Source organism: Vigna unguiculata, chromosome 1, assembly GCF_004118075.2.
Source record: "Vigna unguiculata cultivar IT97K-499-35 chromosome 1, ASM411807v1, whole genome shotgun sequence".
Taxonomy (NCBI): domain Eukaryota; kingdom Viridiplantae; phylum Streptophyta; class Magnoliopsida; order Fabales; family Fabaceae; genus Vigna; species Vigna unguiculata.
This window is the reverse complement of record NC_040279.1, coordinates 7,158,561-7,179,710: the sequence shown is the minus strand read 5'-3', so window position 1 is coordinate 7,179,710 and position 21,150 is coordinate 7,158,561. Positions and strand designations below refer to the sequence as shown.

General features: G+C 30.7%; 1 long non-coding RNA gene across 1 annotated transcript; it reads left to right on the top strand.

Moving 5' to 3' along the window:
• Nucleotides 1-19,482: 19,482 nt before the first annotated feature.
• On the top strand, nucleotides 19,483-20,884 carry LOC114162247. Its single transcript, XR_003599169.1, has 2 exons — nucleotides 19,483-19,574; nucleotides 19,688-20,884. It is a non-coding gene; the product is annotated as an uncharacterized LOC114162247 (long non-coding RNA).
• The last annotated feature ends 266 nt before the right edge of the window (nucleotides 20,885-21,150 follow it).

Sequence of the window (21,150 nt, the reverse complement as noted above, 5' to 3'; positions counted from 1 at the left end):
TTGCCCTCGGCTGAGCATTACAAATACATTGTATTGGTATTTTAAATATCTTTTTAATATATTTTAAATTGTCAAAATTAGTGATAATCAGTGTATTATAAATTCATTTGTGTGTTATTTAGTTATTTTGCATGCAAGCACAATTGTGGGATGAGAGGTTATAACGCATGGTGCGCATGAAATGTCAAGAAACATGAATTGGGTTGATGGTGGTTTATTTTTGCTAAAATTATTTTTGGCATGAATGAGGGGATAAGAAAACCCTAGCCATCTTGAGGAGCAGATGGAAAGGCTAGAAACCCCATTTCAATGCATTTTTGTTGTCTTGCAATAAACCATAACTAAGGGAAAATTTTCATTTTCGTTTTCTTGCAATAAACCACAATTAAGGCATAGCTAAGGGGAAAATTAAGGGGGATAAAGTGTGTTTTGGAGGATGCTTTTGGTGAGTACTGAGAGGAGAGGAATTGCAAAGCAACAATTGTGTTTAGCGAGTGAGAGGGAGAGCTGAATTGAGGAAGAGCAAAGGAAGCCATTGGTGATCAAGGAAGAAACTCTAAAATCATCAAGTTTGAGCAAGGAGTACTAGGTTAGAGGAGTTGTACCTCTTATTTTTCTAGTTTAATAGTGTAAACATGTATACAATGTGATGTATGATTGCTTAATTCTCGTGTTTTCTGGAATTGGGTTGAGTTTCTGGAAATTTTCCAGAAACCGTCAGGCAACACATACCTTTTGATGTGCATTTATGGGTTCTTGATGGGAATCGCCTGGCGGTGATGAACTGCCGCCAAACGAAGCATGGATGTGTGGAATAGGGTTTTTTCCTGAAAAAAATGTTGTTTCTCGTATTTTTCGTAAAGCACGGACTGCCGAGTGATGGTTTCCTACCACTAGGCCCTAGGTCTCTGGTGTATATTAACTGAGCAGCAAAATCTAATTGTTGAGCGACTACAGTTTTTTTGGTTTGCGTAGTTTTCGTAAAACTGCATTTTCGGGTTCGTTAACCGTCCAATTTAGATGAAATTTTTATAGGTGATTCCTAATATGTTTTTCTTTACTTTGAATGGTGGAGATTTGAATTGGATTTTTGTAGCTAGAGATTTATGTTACTGATGATTGGTAGTTTTAATTCCTTAAGAGTATGATTAACAATGGATGCTTAAGTGTTGGTATGGCCTTGGTCAGTGAATGTATATATATATATATATATATATATATATATATATATATATATATATATATATATATATATATATGTGTGTGTGTGTGTGTGTGTGTGCGATTGATGAGTATGTTTTGGTAGTACTTGCTTAGCCATGTTGAATATATAAATCTACATATGTTAGCTCAAATGTATGATGTTATAAGTGTGTGAAAAAGGTCACTATTGATGATATCACTATGACCGAGTGTTGCATAATCATGATGGGTTTTGGGAAAGTATGGGAATATGATAATCATGCTTTAAATGTAATGGGATTGAAGGGGTATGCAGAATAAGTACATAGATTTTATTGTGTCATATGTGGTGTATGAGTTATGTGTTTGTTGTCTTGTTATTTCATAATTTCATAGGATCATGGTTTACTCTTAGGTTCAAATTGAATGTTGGCATTGATTTAAGATGTAAGTATATATGAATTATAAAAGAGAGGAATGTGTGCTTATACTTGAAAGACAGATATGAGTTGTGATGTTGTAATTTAGAGTATATGAATATTTATTTTGATTTCTGGATGTTTGAGAATTGAATGGGTGAATGCTAGGAACCAAATTAGAGTACCTAAAACCAATAGTACACACTACTGGTGTAGCACCTGGCGGTGTAGAGTGAACCGTCAGGCGATAGTAGGAAACAGGGAAGTCGTGTGAGTTATGGTGCCCGGCGGTGATGTGGAACCACCAGGCGGTCTGTGTTGGAACGTCGCCTGGCGGCACTTAGGCAACCCCAGGCGAGAGCGCATAATGTAATGTGTTTGTGTGACTTGCGTTTTTATGCTATATTGTGGGACTTGGACCAGGAGATGCTTGGGTCATGAGTGGGGAGGTTCATGGCTAGTGGTGAACACGTGATGATATGAGCAAGGAGGTTCATATCCTGATACTCTCGTGTGGGGATACGAGCGGGGAGGTTCGTATGTTCGGTGCTCACACTCAAGAAATGCTGCGAGCGGGGAGGTTCGTAGCTGGTAGATCACGTGTGTTGGACTACGGGCGGGGAGGTTCGTAGAGTTGGACTACGAGCGGTGAGGTTCGTAGAGGCAGGACCATGAACGTGCAAGTTCGTGGGAGCATCGTATATCTTGGGTCCATGGTCAAAGTAATTGCTTGTGTGGTGTGGATGCACGTGGTCTACAATGCTTCAATGATACCTTATAGGTCGGCTTGTTGGTGTTCCTTGAGTTGTGGCTCGGAACGTATCTCTTAAGTTATGGTTGGGGATAGGGGTTAAGCACGTGGCATTCCTTGAGTTGTGGTTCGGAATGACATCCCTCAAGTTGTGGCTCGGGATGGCGGATGAACTTAAGGAACTCTTGAGTTGTGGCTCGGGTTGGCGATTGTTGTCGGTGTGAGTGTGCGAGTTGTGGCTCGTACGGCGGGTCCATATAGATTGCCTTCCTTGGTATGAGACCAACGGGTTTGGTAGTCTTGCGATGTTACGAATGATATTCGTATTGGGAACTCCACTTGACATTACGGAGTGTGGTCCGTAGCATTGTTTCCCGCACATATTCTGCCAGTTGTGGCTGGTAAGTGTGGCACCAAGACATCTCGAGGTATTCATTAGAAGACTTAGAACACGGGTAAAAAACAAACATGATCCAAAGGAAGAAAAACCATATTGTCATGGATCGAATCCACTCTGCAATGGATTTGGAAGACCCATTAGTTTAATAAAAAATGTATTTGGGACTATCATGGATAAGTTCCAACTGCCATGGATCGAATCCACTCTTACATTTCCTCATGGATTTGTTCCGCCCTCATGGGATCGGATCCCTCTTCATCTCACTCTCATGGATCGGTTCCATCTCATGGGAATCATATTTTTTTTGCTTCTCCATGAATAAAATGGGTTTCTTCTTCTCATCTTCAACCACAATTTCCATGAATGTTAGTAGCCTCCATCCTTCACCACCATGGAATCTCATCACACTCTCGTAGCACTTGCCTTTGGTTTCTCCATCAACCACACACATGCACATGAAGAAAACATCTTTAATTGAGGGTAAAAATGTATTTAAACACATATCCCTCTCAAATGACCTCAACTTAAGCGAGACTGCAAAATCAGTGGATCCCTCAAATCGTCACCTTTTCTTGCTCTCAAATCCACATAAACGAACGCATATCTCACCTGTAATCCATCGTCGCTATTCTCTATGAATAGTTACTCCCCTTCAAGTGAACAAAGCCTTAAAGATTTGATGAAGCTTTGTCAAAGTAATTTGAAGACATTGCTTTAAAATCATGCCTACATTGATGAAGTTATGGAGAATTGATGTTACTTATGTTGAACAAGCCTTGAACGTGTGCCTTCCATATGGATCAATCATTAAGAAAACAAGCTTGAAGATTGTAAATCTCTTTGTAGACCATTTAGCATGTATTAGATGTATATGGTCTTTATTGTGTTTTTTAATCTATTGAAATCTTTTTGAACACATTAAAATGTGTCTTTTAATCTGTTGAATGAATTTTTAACAGATTAAAAGGTTAGTTGCAGTAGTCCCAACTGTCACTTATTCAATCAGTTGATTTATTTTTAATCCGCATATTTCACTTAAGTTAAGTGAAATCAACCTATTGATTTAAAAATCAACCTGTTGAATTTCGTAACAGTTTGACTATAAGAGCTATATTTTTCGAAAGAGAGGCAATTAGATCATTTTTTAGCGCGAAATTATTCTGGAAACCTGTAAATTCTCTCTCTTTTGTGATCATATAGATTGCAGATGGTGAAGATTGATCTTGGATCAATTCTTAGGGCTTTTTGCTTGTGTTTAAAGCTTTGAGAAGGTGTTTATGGTAGGTAGGGTTGTGCTACCACTAAGGTTTGATCTTTCTTAGGCTTTGTGTGTATGCATAGTCGTTTTCAAGGTTTGCAAGAGGTGTCTTGCTGTGTTGTTGTGATTCTTGTGTGATTCAAGAGTCTTTTGTTTGTGTTTTTACTTATTTTGAAAGTGTAAGGGTGCAAACTTTGTAAATCTTTTGAAATAGTGCAAAGTCAGGCTTTGGTTGCCTTGACAAACTGGATATAGCTCAATTTTGAGTGAACCAGTATAAAAATATTGTGCACCAATCTCTTCTCTAACCCTTCTCTCTTGCATTATGATTTAAAGTTTAAAGAATTGTGATCTAAACCATCTTTTTGACATTCTTGGGTGATTTGGTGTGATCTGCAACATTAAGCATGTTTGTATAACTCATTACATTTTGTCTTGACTGATCTTTTGCATTAATCTTTCCTTAAATCACAAATTTGCATTTATGTTATTTTCCCAGTATTTTAGTCAACTATTTTTCTGAATCAATTGATTGATTATATCAGTACAACATTTGTTTAGTAAAATCAATCGACTAACTCTATTTTTGATCGGTTGAAAGTGTACAGTTCAGAAGTGTTTGCATCTTTACTTGTTGGTTGGGTTGATTCAATTAAAGATAATTTTTAGCCTTTAAAGATTGCCTAAATTTTTAACTAGCCAATTCAAGCCCTCTTTTTGGCATTTCAACCATTTCAAAACTTACAATATATGCTCAAAAGAATATAAATAATGAGTTGTAAAGATATAAAAAAAATAGTAAACGAGTAATGTATCTCTAAGCATAAAAAAAATAAACGAAAGGATGCACAAAGCGGTTGAACTAAGAATTCGTTGAAGGAAGTGAATTCTATTACAAGGGGTCTTTGCGAAAGTTAAAAATTTAGTGAATTCTATTACAAGTCTGGGCAGAGACTTAGGATGGTTTAATGATGAATCAGGGGTAGGAATTAACATGGGACTGATTCTGGAAATGTGGGGGATCATGATAATAACTATATGGCAGAATTGATGAATACAGTAGACTCTTGTGGGGTTAATACTGGAGTAGGCTAAGGATATACTCAAAGGCTGAACACACGAGACTTGGACTTAATGATTGGTTAGAGGTTTATGTAAAATAGTAGAATATGATGGTGTATAAGTGGTATGACAGTGGGTTGTACACTATGAAACCAGAAGTATGAACTCTTTGGTGATTGTGAAATCAAATGGTAGACTAAAATAGATAGAGAAATATGGCTAACTAACTAATCGTGTAGTTTTGGATCAAAGGTTCATTCAAGTAGGAATGGTATAGCTGTGAACCAAATGAATTGGGGTGGAAATGTGGTAGATTATAGGTCTTAGTTTGGGCATCAAGTTGTGCAGAATACTGGAAACTTTGTACTGTGCGAAGTACTGGTGCGGCGCCTGGTGGAGGTATGGGAACCGCCAGGCGATAGCCAGTATACAGGGGGTTCCTGGTGCGAGTGGCGCCTGACGGAGCGGGAGATCCCGCCAAGCAATAGAGATAGGAATAGAGGGGTTCTGGAGCGTTGGCGCCTGGAGGTGGGGGCAGACCCGCCAGGCAATGGCTGCTGTGTTTGCGAGCTTTAAGGCGCTTGGCGCCAGGCGATACGTGTCCCCTGCCAGGCGATTTGGAAGCTGTTAGCGCCTAGCGGTACATGTCCCCCGCTAGGCGATTTGGATGTTGTAGCGTTAGTTATTGGAATCTGAAAGCGTGATCTACAAGGCTTTTGGTGATGCTTCAAAGGTGGGATTGTTGGGTTCCTTGAGTTGAGCTCAGAACGTATCCCTTGAGTTCAACTCGGGATAGGGGTTCAGCACATGACATTCCTCGAGTTGAGCTCGGAATGACATCCCTTGAGTTGAGCTCGGAATGACGGATGAACACGAGGAACCCTTGAGTTGAGCTTAGGGATGGCAACGGGGAAGGGCGGGCACGAGTTTCGCTATCCCATACCCATCGCCGCAAAAAAAATTCATCCTCATCCCCATACCCAAATCCAACGGGTAACAAACTTTTGTCCCATCCCCATCCCCACCGAGTAACAGGTATAATCTCGTACCCATACTCATACCCATTTTCTTACTACTTCAATATTAATTTGTATAAAATAATAAAAGATTATGGTAAAGGAAACATAATATTATCAAATATTCAATATTATAAGGATGGTTGTTTCTTCGATATCAACTACTTTAAAATAAATTATAATTGTTTACAAGTTAGACTATAATACCAAATGAAATTTCATGAGAACCAAACCAATTATTAAATTTGCAAATATTAATGAAATATAGTTGATAAAATTTAAAAAATATTTTTTTAAAAATATAAAATAAAAACAAATATTCAAATTAAAATATATTTTAAATGTTTGTTTACTTCAATCTTTTAAATTCTAATAAATCTCTTTTTTATACACTAATAAAAGTTATAATACATCATTTTATCAAAATGATACAAAGAACAAATAATAATCATAATAAAAGTTTAAAATAAATTATAATTGTTTACATTTTATATTATAATACCAAATAAAATTTCATGAGAACCAACACATTTATTAAATTTACAAACATTAATGAAACCTAGTTGATAAAATTTAAAAATATTTTTTAAAAAATATAAAAAGAAAACAAATATTCGAATTAAAATATATTTTAAATGTTTTGTTTACTTTAATCTTCTAAATTCTAATGAATCTCTTTTTTATACACTAATAAAAGTTATAATACATCATTTGATCAAAATGATACAAAGAACAAATAATAATCATAATAAAAGTTTAAAATAAATTATAATTTTTTACATTTTAGATTATAATACCAAATAAAATTTCATGAGAACCAACACATTTATTAAATTTGTAAACATTAATGAAACCTAGTTGATAAAAATTTAAAAATATTTTTTAAAAAATATAAAAAAAACAAATATTCAAATTAAAATATATTTTAAATGTTTGTTTACTTCAATCTTTTAAATTCTAATGAATATCTTTTTTATACACTACTAAAAGTTATAATACATCATTTGATCAAAATGATGCAAAGAACAAATAATAATCATTATAAAAGTTTAAAATAAATTATAATTGTTTACATTTTATAATATAATACTGTTGGTATCGCGCAGCGGAATGTTTGAGCGTGCGGACAAAACCAAGAGGGGGGTGAATTGGTTTTTGAATAATAAATTAACACTTTAAAATTTTTCAAAAAATTTATCAAGTAGATCAATAAATAATTTCTTTATAACACAATAATAGATAAAATAAAGAGATAGAGAAGAAGATTGAACACAAGTATTTATACTGGTTCGGATCAAAAGACCCTACGTCCAGTTGTTAATCTCTTAAAAACGAGATTAACTAAATCACTAACAAGTAACAGATTTACAATCAGATATTTAGAGTGTAAGGAAAGAAAACACCTCTCTTGAATCACACAAGAGATGAACACCTTTCTCTGAATCACACAGAGAACCTTGACCTTAGCTTTCCTAGCAACAGCAGCAGCACTCAATCTCCTAGAACACCTCTCAGGAAAAGTTATCGCTCTACCCACACTAGGTTTTTCAAAGCTTCAATTGAGAACACTTCAGAGAACTCTCTTGCAGTCACAGCACTAGTACTCTAGCTTCTCAAAAAGGTAATTGAGAAGTAACTCTGAAGTTCCTTAAATAGGGGTTCCAGAAATTAGGTCAAAAAGCTGAACAGTCGTGCCCAACAGACCAGGATAATCGATTATCACTAGTGATAATCGATTATTCCAGTGTGGTTTATGGAAAACAAATTTTTGAGCAGATAATCGATTATCAGAAGTAATAATCGATTATTCCAGTGCTTTCTTGAAAAAAATTGTTCAGCTCAGGATAATCGATTATTCCAAGTGATAATCGATTATCATTTTGATATTTCGAGAAATACTAGAATTTTCTTGTACAATACTTCTTCTAACTTAATCTAATTACATTTTACAAGATAGATTTAAACATAATAACATGTAGTCTTCATATTGTCTTCCAGATGGCTTTCAGGCTTCTTTTATCATCATCAAAATCTTGCTTCAGCATTTAGACTTGTATTGCTTTTGCCAACAAATACGAGATAAAATTTCATGAGAACCAACACATTTATTAAATTTATAAACATTAATGAAACCTAGTTGATAAAATTTAAAAATATATTTTAAAAAATATAGAAAGAAAACAAATATTTGAATTAAAATATATTTTAAATGTTTTGTTTACTTCAATCTTTTAAATTCTAATGAATCTCTTTTTTATACACTAATAAAAGTTATAATATATCATTTGATCAAAATGATACAAAGAACAAATAATAATCATAATAATAAAATTTTAACATAGATCTTGTATCTTTTGAACTTCAATTATGTTGGATGGTGATAAAAAAATAGTCATGACAATTACATTAAAGTTTTATATTGTAGTAAATAAAAGTTATTTATACAATTATAGTGAAAAAATTATAGTATGATTGATAATGAGTTAGAAAATAAAAATAATTAGATAAAATATATCAAAATAGTATTCTACATAATTAAAATAAACAAAAAATAAAAATATTAAATAATTAACAAATATTTACAAACAATTTGAGAGACTATTAAAAGAAATCGCACAAAGGAAAACAAATGTATAATTAAGGGTATGATAAGTTGAAAAATATCTTAGAGATCTAAGAAAACTTTTTAAATATCAACATATATACCCAATAATGGTTGAGAAATAACAAAAATTGTTTTAGCGAAACAAAAAAGTTATTCAAATGAAACAAAAATCAATAATAATAAAGGATTTTTTTTTATATTACCTAGTAAACGAAAGGTTGTGCTATTAAATACTTAAATTGAGAGTATTAAACATTCTCATGTGAAAGAAAAATATATAATAAATAAAAATATTAAAAATAATACAAATATTCAATTGTGAGACATAATTTTTTTTTAATTTACATACATCTTTTTAACATAATTACATAAAGTTTGTGATAAGATGAAAAATATAATTAAGATGCGAATGAGTTTCACGACAAACCAAATAATTGGAAGAAATAAAAAATAATATATATATATATATATTTGGTTACTTAATTAATTGTGAATACTTTAATAATTTAAACGGGGATGGGTATTATGGCAGGGATATGTACATCCTCATACCCATACTCATACCTAGTCAATGCGGGGATTCCTCGTTAAAACGGGAACGAGTTCGGACAATACCCACGGGACGGATTTATTTGCCATCTCTAGTTGAGCTCGGGTTGGCGAGTGTTGCCGGTATGAGTGTGCTGGTTGTGGCCAGTACGGATGGGTCCAGATGGATTGCCCTCCTCAGCAGATAGCTGACGAGTTTGGTAGTCTTGGGACATTGTGAACTATGTTCGTATTTGGGAACTCCACCTGGCGTTACGGTGTAAGATCCATAGCAATGGTTTCCCGCACGTGCTCTATCGGTTGTGGTCGATAGGTATGGCAGCAAGTCACCTTGGGGTAATCACTAGAAGATGTAGAACACGAATAACCTGGTTGTGGCCAGGTGGTAAGAATTAAAAGAATGGAAGCCCTCTGGGATTATTGTTTTGTTTATATTTATCTGTTGTATATGTGTATACAAATTTTATATGCTTTAATTGTTAAGCTCACCCTATCTACTTGTGTGTGGCGATGATCGTGTACGCGGTACACGTGAGCAGATGTTGTTGATGCAGGTAATGCTGGTACGGCTTAGCCGCGGAGCAGAGATATCATGGGATTTTTATATTTATGTTTTCTATCTTTGAATTGAAATAAATTGTAAAGGCTCATGGCCTATTTTGATTAGACTTTCAGTTTTTGTAATTATGGATTATGGATGCTTTATTAAAATAATAAAGTTTTAGAGATATCATGGGATTTTTATATTTATGTTTTCTATCTTTGAATTGAAATAAATTGTAAAGGCTCATGGCCTATTTTGATTAGACTTTCAGTTTTTGTAATTATGGATTATGGATGCTTTATTAAAATAATAAAGTTTTAAATTTCCCGTGGGAAATGAGGATTTATTCATAAATGTGATGTCTTTATAATTTTACATTTTCTTTATTTTATTAAAATCTGTAATATCCTGATGGGATGTTACAGTTGCTAAAGAGTATTTAATGCCAATATACTAGAAAATTTGAATTAGTGATCGTTATTATTGCACCTTTTGTTTCTGAAGGCTCTCTTTTTTCATCCTTGGTGACATTAAGTATAAAGAAAAATCAACCACTATTCTCTCTCTCTCTCTCTCTCTCTCTTTTTACCATGACGTGTAAGACCCATGAAATTCATACAATTAATAATTAATAAAGTACAAGTAATTGTGGGTTGAGAATAACCTAAGAGAATTTCTTGACAAGTCTTATATAAGAAATAGTACTAGCTCAAGTGGTTGATAGTACTTAGTTCTGTTGAGAGGACTTGGGTTCAAGTCCAGTGTGTGGCATTAGTGTGATTTTAATTGTGTTTTATATGACCAAAATATTATGAATGTAAAACATGGTTTAACCTTGTATGAATGTGTGAATTGACAGGAATAATGTGATGGTTTGTTGGTGTGCATATGTTGTGGGTTCGAGTGGTTAAAGTAGGGGCCTTTTATTTTTTTATATTTTTGCTAAGTGGTGGAAAAATCTAGAAACTAGAGCTTTGGGAAACAAGGAAGAATTCATTTGGAATTGTTTGAAGCTAAAACACCAGGTAAGGGGAGCTGACTAGATCTTTTTCTTTTATCTGAGTATGTGTTGTTTAGTGATGATGATAACATTTGAATATGAATGAATATACAACTAAGAATTTGTATGTAATTTAAGCCTCAAATGATTGTTGTTCTGCTTGTTTATCCCAAGGGTGGTGTTGTGTTTGAATTTTATTTTACTCTTAAAGTGTGGGATTTTTGTGTGTTGTGATGCGAAGGTGAAGCAAAGTATTTAGGGTCTTGTAAATCATTTTTTTTTTCCTTGAGGCTGGATGCATTTTTCATAGATTGGTGGCATCTGCGGAGGTGTTGGTTAAAGAGAAATTAAGGGGTCATGAATTAAAAGGGTCGTGGGTTAAAATTAGGAAATTAGGAAATTATTTGGGGGAATTGGATGCACTGGAAGATAATTAAAAGGATTCGGGAGGTGAAATGAAATTTAGATTTCACAAAACCAAGGATGTATTACCATAATTAAAATAAGATGTAAGTATTGTGCAATATTACCATTACTGTATACTTGTTTTATTTAGGAACGTAGAATTTAGGTTTATAGTTGAATTGGTTATAGTAATATTGTATTTTCTTTATTTGAATTTATAAAATTCTAGAGATAATTGGATGTGGTTCCTTATTTCATGAAATCTGAATGGGTTCCAATAATTTAAAAGGCATGAGTTATTTTAGGAAGAAATGATTATATTATATTATAATAATAAATGTTCATTTATGTGAAAATAAAAGTGAAAAATGGTTTGACTTGTTATTTGGAGGAGTGATGAATCTGATATATAATTATATTGTTAACCGAAATGATTGTGGTTAGATATTTATATAACCAATATAATGGTATAAGCACGTGGTAATCGGGATTTTGATTATTGCAATTGGTATGACTTTAGTATTATAATATATATATATATATATATATATATATATATATATATATATATATATATATATATATATATATATATATATATATATATATATATATATATATATATATATATATATATATACAAAAGAAGCCGTGATGTTCATTTGATTTTTGTTTTTTGTATTTGATTTTGTAGTATTAATAATTCTATGCATATAAATAGAGTTATGGCCACTGCACAAGAATTATTCGAATTGGGGAAAATTGTAGCAATGCTTCAAAGTTTACGTGCTTAGTTGCGACAATTGTGTTTATTTTTTTATAGGTATATAATGGCAATGGATGCTTGCAGGTTCGTTTTAAGTCTTGAACCGTCTATAAGTTAAATTATGGAATGTGCGAAAATATTTTTTTTTTATATAAAGTAAAGTCAGTACAATGTGGTTGCTAAGAAAAATATTTGGTACTATTTTGAAGGTATGTTGAATTGTAAAAATACGCACTTGGTTTTCTAAGTGTGTAGAAATGATTGCTTAATGTGTTAGGATTAATTCTGCAAGTGCCTAAACCAGTAGAATTCATTTTTACTGATGTGGCGCCTCGTGGTGGGTATGCTTCCGCCAGGCGATAAGTCACAAATAGAGGGGTCATTAGCACGTGGCGCCTAGTGGTATAGGATTACCACTATGAGGCTTGGAGCACAATTTTGCTTGGCGGCGCTTAGGCAACGCCAGGCGATAGTGCAGGGGCAAGGATCCATTGCAGATGGATTTGCATGGATGGGTTTGATGACTTGGCCAGGGGTATGCTGGATTAGTTATGAGCGGGGAGGTTCGTAACGAAGATTTGAGATGCATGATTGATGGGGGCGGGGAGGTCCGTATCTGTTGTACTCTTGTGTGGGGATACGAGCGGGTAGGTTCGTATGTTCCATGCTCACACTTGAGGCTACTATGAGCGGGGAGGTTCATAGCAGGTGTTCACGCATGTTGGACTACGAGCGGGCAGGTTCGTAGAGTTGGACTACGGGCGGGGAGGTCCGTAGAGTTGAACCACGAGCGGGTAGGTTCGTGGGAGCATGATAATCCCTAAGGACCAAGGCTGTGAATGGATCTTTCTCATATAGGTTATGAGATTGGGGGTATAATGTTATAAAAAGGTCAATAAACTAAAATTGGCTAAGTTAGATTGGGTGATGGTCAATTCTTATTATCTTATTGTTTGTATTATTTTTCTTTCTTAGTTCACCCTTCTTGTTTGTGTGTATGTGTTTGGCGATGATCACGTGACTTGTTACATGGGAGCAGATGTGAATTCAGGTGAGAACGCTGATGCTTAGCGACAGAGCGGGGCTGACGATGGGAGATTTTTCGTTATATTTTATTTTCATGCATTTTGTAATAGACATTATGATGCTTTTATCTATTACGAACATGTAATAAAGATAGAGTGGTATGATTGGATTATCGCGAGAAAAGTTTTAAATTTTTCCGCGCTTTGGAACTTTATATAATGTCTGAATTTCCAAAAGAAATTTTATGAAATATGTTTTATCTAGTAATATCCATATGGGGTGTTACATGACGACTTTGAAATTAAATGTGCTTATGTTTTGAGAAGTATAACCTTAGTTAAACAAATTTTGCTGAAAATAATTTATTGGGAATTATCTAGTACAACCATGTTTTAAAGTTAAGCAAACTAGTGAAAAGTTTTCTTTGTGTGATTACATGCAAGCATTATATTTGAACTTTTGTGATGTGTGAGGAGCACACAAACTCCTTCACTATGTGGTGTTTTTTTTTCTCTCTTAATAATACTATAATATTTCTTATTTGCTATTTGGATTTAAATGCTTATTGATAAAAGGAAGTCTCACAAACACTCTTACATTCATTTATTTTAGCATAAATGTAATAAAAGAATTCAAGGCGTGTTTCATCTCTTATGATTTCAAGAGAGGTGATTTATTATTCTTTGTGAGTTTTTGTAAAGAATGTGTGTTTTTATCTTGACTGTGATTTTTGCATGTTTTACTTATGTTTAATGGTTGTAATATTAAATTTGAGATAGTAATTAGTTATTGCTCTGTTTGAATTGATTGCAACTAGATGTAGGATCAACTATACATGTAGGATCTGTTTTGATTTGAATCAATATAATTTTCTTTGTATGACCTCTTCTATTCCATGTTGTCTTTATTCCACTACTACTAAGAAATATTTAATTTTTACCTACTTTCCAAAAGATTATTAATCTAATAGTTGACATTACAACTCAATACAAACTTAAAGTTTTCTAAAAACAAGTTTTGAATAACTATAAAAGTTTTAAAAATCAAAACTTTAACTTTAAACCATTTCACCCCTATTGGTTTTGTTCAACCTTGTCTTTTATTCTAACAAGATGTTGAGAGTGACATTCTCTGTTCTTTGTGCAACATTTAATACAAACTTGTACTTGAAAAAATATCTTAATATTCAACATAAGCTTTTTGCCCTAGGTCGTATTACTTTTGTCTCATGTTGAGTAAAAGTTAGGACTCTATCACATTGATGGATTATGTAGAAGCGACAAGTTGTCCTTTAAAATAATTTGTTGACATATTTTTTAAGAAATATCGATGGACTTCGACACACTTCAACACTCATGTTAATTTTTCTTGTGAGATCTTCTTGATAGTCACGTACGAAAACATTCTATGCAAAAAATAGGATAAACTTTTATAAGATAAGAGTGCACTAAAAAATGATAAAGGTGGTATCTTATCATTTGTCTTAGGTCAAAGAGAAGAGAAAAAGAATGGGACAAAATATACATAGTTATGTTTATTGGCATACCATAAGAAATACTTACGTCTATGATACTTTAAAATATTAATAAATGTAACTATCAAAAAAATATATATATATATATATATATATATATATATATATATATATATATATATTGGCTAGAGATGGCAAATAAACTCATCCCCGTGGGTATTTCTCGAACCTGTCCCCATTTTAACGGGGAATCTCCGCATTCACTGGTATGGGTATGGGTAAGGGGAATCCCCGACTTTTTTAATTGGGTATGGGGATGGGTATGTGGATGTACATATCCCCGCTACAATATCCGGCCCCGTTTAAATTATTAAAATATTCACAATTAATTAAGTAACCATATATATATATATATATATATATATATATATATATATATATATATATATATATATATATATATATATATATATATTATTTTTTATTTCTTCTAATTATTTGGTTTATCGTGAAACTCATTCGCATCGCAATTATATTTTTCATCTTATCACAAACTTTATGTAATTATGTTAAAAATATGTATGTAAATTAAAAAAAAAATTATGTCTCACAATTGAATATTTGTATTATTTTTTAATATTTGTATTTATTATATATTTTCCTTTACATGAGAATGTTTAATACTCTCAATTTAAATATTTAATAGCATAACCTTTCGTTTACTAGGTAATATAAAAAAATCCTTTATTATTATTGGTTTTTGTTTCATTTGAATAACTTTTTTGTTTCGCTAAAACAATTTTTGTTATTTCTCAACCATTGAGTATATATGTTGATATTTAAAAAGGTTTCTTAGATCTCTAAGATATTTTTCAACTTATCATACCCTTAATTATACATTTATTTTTCTTTGTGCGATTTCTTTTAATAGTCTCTCAAATTGTTTGTAAATATTTGTTAATTTTTTAATATTTTTATTTTTTGTTTATTTTAATTATGTAGAATACTATTTCGATATATTTTATCTAATTATTTTTTATTTTCTAACTCATTATTAATCATACTATAATTTTTTCACTATAATTGTATAAATAACTTTTATTTACTACAATATAAAACTTTAATGTAATTGTCATGACTATTTTTTTATCACCATCCAACATAATTGAAGTTCAAAAGATACAAGATCTATGTTAAAATTTTATTATTATGATTATTATTTGTTCTTTGTATCATTTTGATCAAATGATATATTATAACTTTTATTAGTGTATAAAAAAGAGATTCATTAGAATTTAAAAGATTGAAGTAAACAAAACATTTAAAATATATTTTAATTCAAATATTTGCTTTCTTTTTATATTTTTTAAAAAATATTTTTAAATTTTATCAACTAGGTTTCATTAATGTTTGTAAATTTAATAAATGTATTGGTTCTCATGAAATTTTATTTGATATTATAATATAAAATATAAACAATTATAATTTATTTTAAACTTTTATTATGATTATTATTTGTTCTTTATATCATTTTGATCAAATGATGTATTATAACTTTTATTAGTATATAAAAAAGAGATTCATTAGAATTTAAAAGATTGAAGTAAACATACATTTAAAATATATTTTAATTTGAATATTTGTTTTCATTTTATATTTTTTAAAAAATATTTTTAAATTTTCATCAACTAGGTTTCATTAATGTTAGCAAATTTAATAAATGTGTTGGTTCTCATGAAATTTTATTTGGTATTATAATCTAAAATGTGAAAAATTATAATTTATTTTAAACTTTTATTATGATTATTATTTGTTCTTTGTATCATTTTGATCAAATGATGTATTATAACTTTTATTAGTGTATAAAAAAAAGATTAATTAGAATTTAGAAGATTGAAGTAAACAAAACATTTAAAATATATTTTAATTCAAATATTTGTTTTCTTTTTATATTTTTTAAAAAAAAATTTAAATTTTATCAACTAGGTTTCATTAATGTTTGTAAATTTATTAAATGTGTTGGTTCTCATGAAATTTTATTTGGTATTATAATATAAAATATAAACAATTATAATTTATTTTAAACTTTTATTATGATTATTATTTGTTCTTTATATCATTTTGATCAAATGATGTATTATAACTTTTATTAGTATATAAAAAAGAGATTCATTAGAATTTAAAAGATTGAAGTAAACAAACATTTCAAATATATTTTAATTTGAATATTTGTTTTCATTTTATATTTTTTTTTAAAATATTTTTAAATTTTATCAACAATGTTTCATTAATATTTGCAAATTTAATAATTGTTTTGGTTCTCATGAAATTTAATTTGGTATTATAATCTAACTTGTAAACAATTATAATTTATTTTAAAGTAGTTGATATCGAAGAAACAATCATCCTTCTTATATTGAATATTTGATAATATTATGTTTCCTTTACCATAATCTTTTATTATTTTATAAAAATTAATATTGAAGTAGTTAGAAAATGGGTATGGGTATGGGTACGAGATTATACCTGTTACCCGGTGGGGATGGGGATGGGACAAAAATTTGATACCCGTTGGATTTGGGTATGGGGATGAGGATGAATTTTTTTTGCGGGGATGGGTATGGGATAGCGAAACCCGTGTTCGCCCCTCCCTGGTTCCATCCCTAATAGTGACGAATCTTGACTAAAATTTCTGGGGTAGCCAAAATAATATACTTAAAATTTAAATATTTAATATTTTTGTCACTCATTCACTTAAAATTAATACATAATTTAATATAGTTATAACTATAACAGAAAATACACATATCTAAACTATTTTTATTGTTTTTTCATGTTTTTGAACTTATCAAATAATTGAATCATAACTAAATTTTGCAACTATTTTTTGTTCAATGTAAATAATCAATTATATGTAAAATATTCATTTTTCATTTTATTAATGTGCACATATCAATTCAAAAGTCATCTCAAACTTTCATTTCATCATTGTTATGCTTATGCTATGAGCAACCTTATTGTCTTGTTCTCATCTTCCCTTCTTTTTTTATGAATTTTAAAAGATGAATTTATTCTTTTATTTTTTTTGTCAATATACCTATCTATAAAACAAGTTTAAGACCAAATTTTTTTATTATAATATAATCAAAAATTGAGAGACATAATTACTAAAAAAAGTATGATAATCGAGTTACAATTAAAAATCCTCTATAAAAAATCACATAATACATTACTTGCTCTTCTATATTCATAAAAAATGAATATATAAAAGGGTGATGAGATAAAAAAAAAAGGGCTAAATATTAAACAATTATTGCACTACCAAGTGAGACAAGATAATTTTTTTTTTCTTTAAGAATGAGAGAATATGTGAAAAAAATGAGGACAGAAATAATGAGTTTTTGTTTAATTTTTTTTTATTTAATAACAAAAGAAATCAAGTAAGGATGAGAGATGAGTACAATACGTAAAAAAACACAAAAAACAATGTGAAAAAAAAATATAAATTATCTTAAGAATTTTAATTTATTATATTCAATTTTATATTATACTCTTTATTAACATTAAATGTTATACTTTATAAAAGAAATAAACAAAATATTTAATTTAATTTTCATTAATTTTCAATGTGTTATTATCTTATTTAAAGTGATAATTATAATTTAAATAATTTAAAAATATATATAATTTAAAAATTTCAAATATATATAATTTTAGAAATGTTAAAAAAGTTTGGGAGTCCGTTGCCTCGCCTGCCCCATCTGCCATTATATATATATATATATATATATATATATATATATATATATATATATATATATATATATATATATATATATATATATATATATATATATATATATAAGCGTAAACACAGGCGTTGTCGCGTCTATGTGTACGCATTTTTTGAATTATATTAATAATTAATGATATTGTAATTTTATTAAGTTAATGAACAAAATAAAAGTATATTTATAAAAATTAAAGTGGAATGTATGGAGAAAATATGAGAAAAATAATTGTTGATGAATAGTAAGAGAAAAAAGAAGAAGGAGATAAGTAAATAGTTTTATAAAAACTTGTAAAAGTAACCGTTAATTTTTAAAAATTTAATAAATAATTAAATTGTAAAGGATAAAGTTGGAATTATGAAATATAGACACAAAAGAGAGAATCTCATTTATATATAGTTATAGATATGATTTTTTTTGTTCATCTTTATTTATTTTTAAATTAAAATAATTATTTTATAAATTTTATTTATTAAGTAACTGTTTATTTAAATTTTAACTGTTATTTTGTTTGATATTTTTTAAACTTAAAAAATATTTTTAATTAAAAGATTACCTACAAAATAAACAAAAAATATTTAAAATAAATTATAAAAGATTAATTATATTTAAATTTATAATTATAATTATAATATTTTTTTTATTTTTTTATTATAAATAAAAATAAATAAATACTCTTTCAATTTGTTACTTTTTATCTTATTAAGGAAAAATTGATTTGTGATAACAAATGTTCAAAAATGAAAAATATAAATCAAATCAATTCAAAATTAAAGGAAAAATAAAATATTTATGGATGAAATTATTCACTTCATCCTAATAGGATAAACCATCCGATAAAACCGATGAGAAAAAGAAATAATCTATTCTGCACGTAAGGGGAGAATTCTTTAACTTAAGTAATCCTGAGATCCCAAAAACCCTATTTCATTTTTTAATTCTTTTTCTTCTGTATCTCCCTATTTTAAGTCCTTGTGTTTTATTTAATTTATTATTTTCCAACTAAATTAGAATTTTTATTTGTATCAATTTCTTATCTTAATGTAATTACCAATATTGTTTTTTTTTCTGCAAATCATTGGCTTTTTCCATTGTGCCCATGTAAAGCCTACTTAAAAAAAAATATCTTTTTAGGCCTGCTTTAATTAGAGGGTCCAAGGTCAGCCCACTTGTCTTTCCAGAATCCTTCTAGCCTATTCACTTACTTCCATTCTGCCTTATTTCTCCAAAACAATTCATTTTCTTACTCCCCTTTTTGAAGCAAAAGCTGCGCTAGGGCAGTTACGAAAACTCTCCTCCGAGCTAGCGGAATGTTCCTTCCTCCACGTAAGTCAATCTCCAACTTCTGTTCCATTTTCGTTTTTCTATTATATAACTATAGTTCCAATTCGATTCTTGTATGGAGATTTACTTTCCCTTCTTGTGCCTTGTGTTTTCAGCTCTATAGTTGTTTCTGGAGCTGTAGTACCTTTCCTTTGGGGATGACTTTTTTTACTGAGTTAACCTCTCTGTTAAGGTAAGGGAAGCTAGGGCTTTAAAATTTTGTTTAACTGTCTTGCATGGTTTTGGTCTTGAATCGTGCTTAAAATGTTGCTTTGATGTTTATGGTTATGTTTTCTATTTGTGTTGTTTGGGATTTTTTGCATTTGCATGCTAAAACTAGTAAAAACCTGTTATTCTAGCTTAAGCGAGATCAGTCTAGCTTAAGTGAAAATTTCTGGCTTAAGCGAGGTCAATGTAGCTTAAGTGAGAATTTATAGCTTAAGCGAAAATAACATAATTTCACTTTGCTCTCTGTTCGAATTTCACTTTGCATAAAGTAAACACACATCCTAACCTAAAAAAGAAAATTAAAGGAATGAGATGTGTGCTTAGTGAAAACGCAGGTACATGAAGTTATCAAAAAACTAAATACAAGGGGTGTGGGGTTATTACATTGAGGAGTGCATGTAGTAAATAAATAGAGCTCAAATTAAAAGTAGGGGTGCGCAAATTAAATTATGGAGGTGCATGGAGAAAAAATTAAATTTGTCAACCCTAGGTCATAATAAAACACAACATCTCGAACTTAACCCTTAAACTTCATCTTCTTTCTTTCGCAAACGGCCACCACGCAAACACCCCTACTCGAGACCCACAACCAGACCACCGACGACGGTAGTAGCGGCGACAACGACAACCACTCTCGAACCTGCTATCACCAACAACGACAACAACCATGGATTCGCCTCTATCCATACGCCTAGCCTTTTCCTCATCGAGCCACCACTGTCCGCGAGACTACCAGCAACGACAGTGCGACCCCAATGTCGTCCACGATGTCAGCAACGTCAACATAACGGCTCCTTCTCGCATTTGTTCGCATCATCCCAAAATCAAACACTTAAGGTTCAACCATGGCACACCACTTCCCCTGCTGCGACCACTACAACAATGCTGGCGACCACTACAAACCACTACACCAGCGCTCTTATTCCTCCATTTCCTTTATTTATTAGTTAGCCAATTTTACTGTTTGTGTAAAATAGAGAATCTCTTGTTTGATGTTCAACTTTCAATTTATTATTTTTGATCGGAATGTCTACTGCCATTAATCATACACAATAACGAAATAAACACAAAACATCATTTGGAAATTATGAACCTGATTGTGTTCCAATATGCTCCAATCTTGCCTTTACTCTCAATGTTATCTCTTTGTGTTTAATCACTTATGGTGTTGTACGAATTCAACAACAATATGGTAATGTGAAAATGAGTGATTTGAATGTGTGAATGTGTGGGTGCAAAGGGTGATGCGTGAATTGGTGTTGGAAGAAAGTGGTTTGAATGTGCATGAAAATGGGTGCAAAGGATGGCTGATGATGGCTTAAAATGTTAGAGAGGAAAATGATGGTGCTTG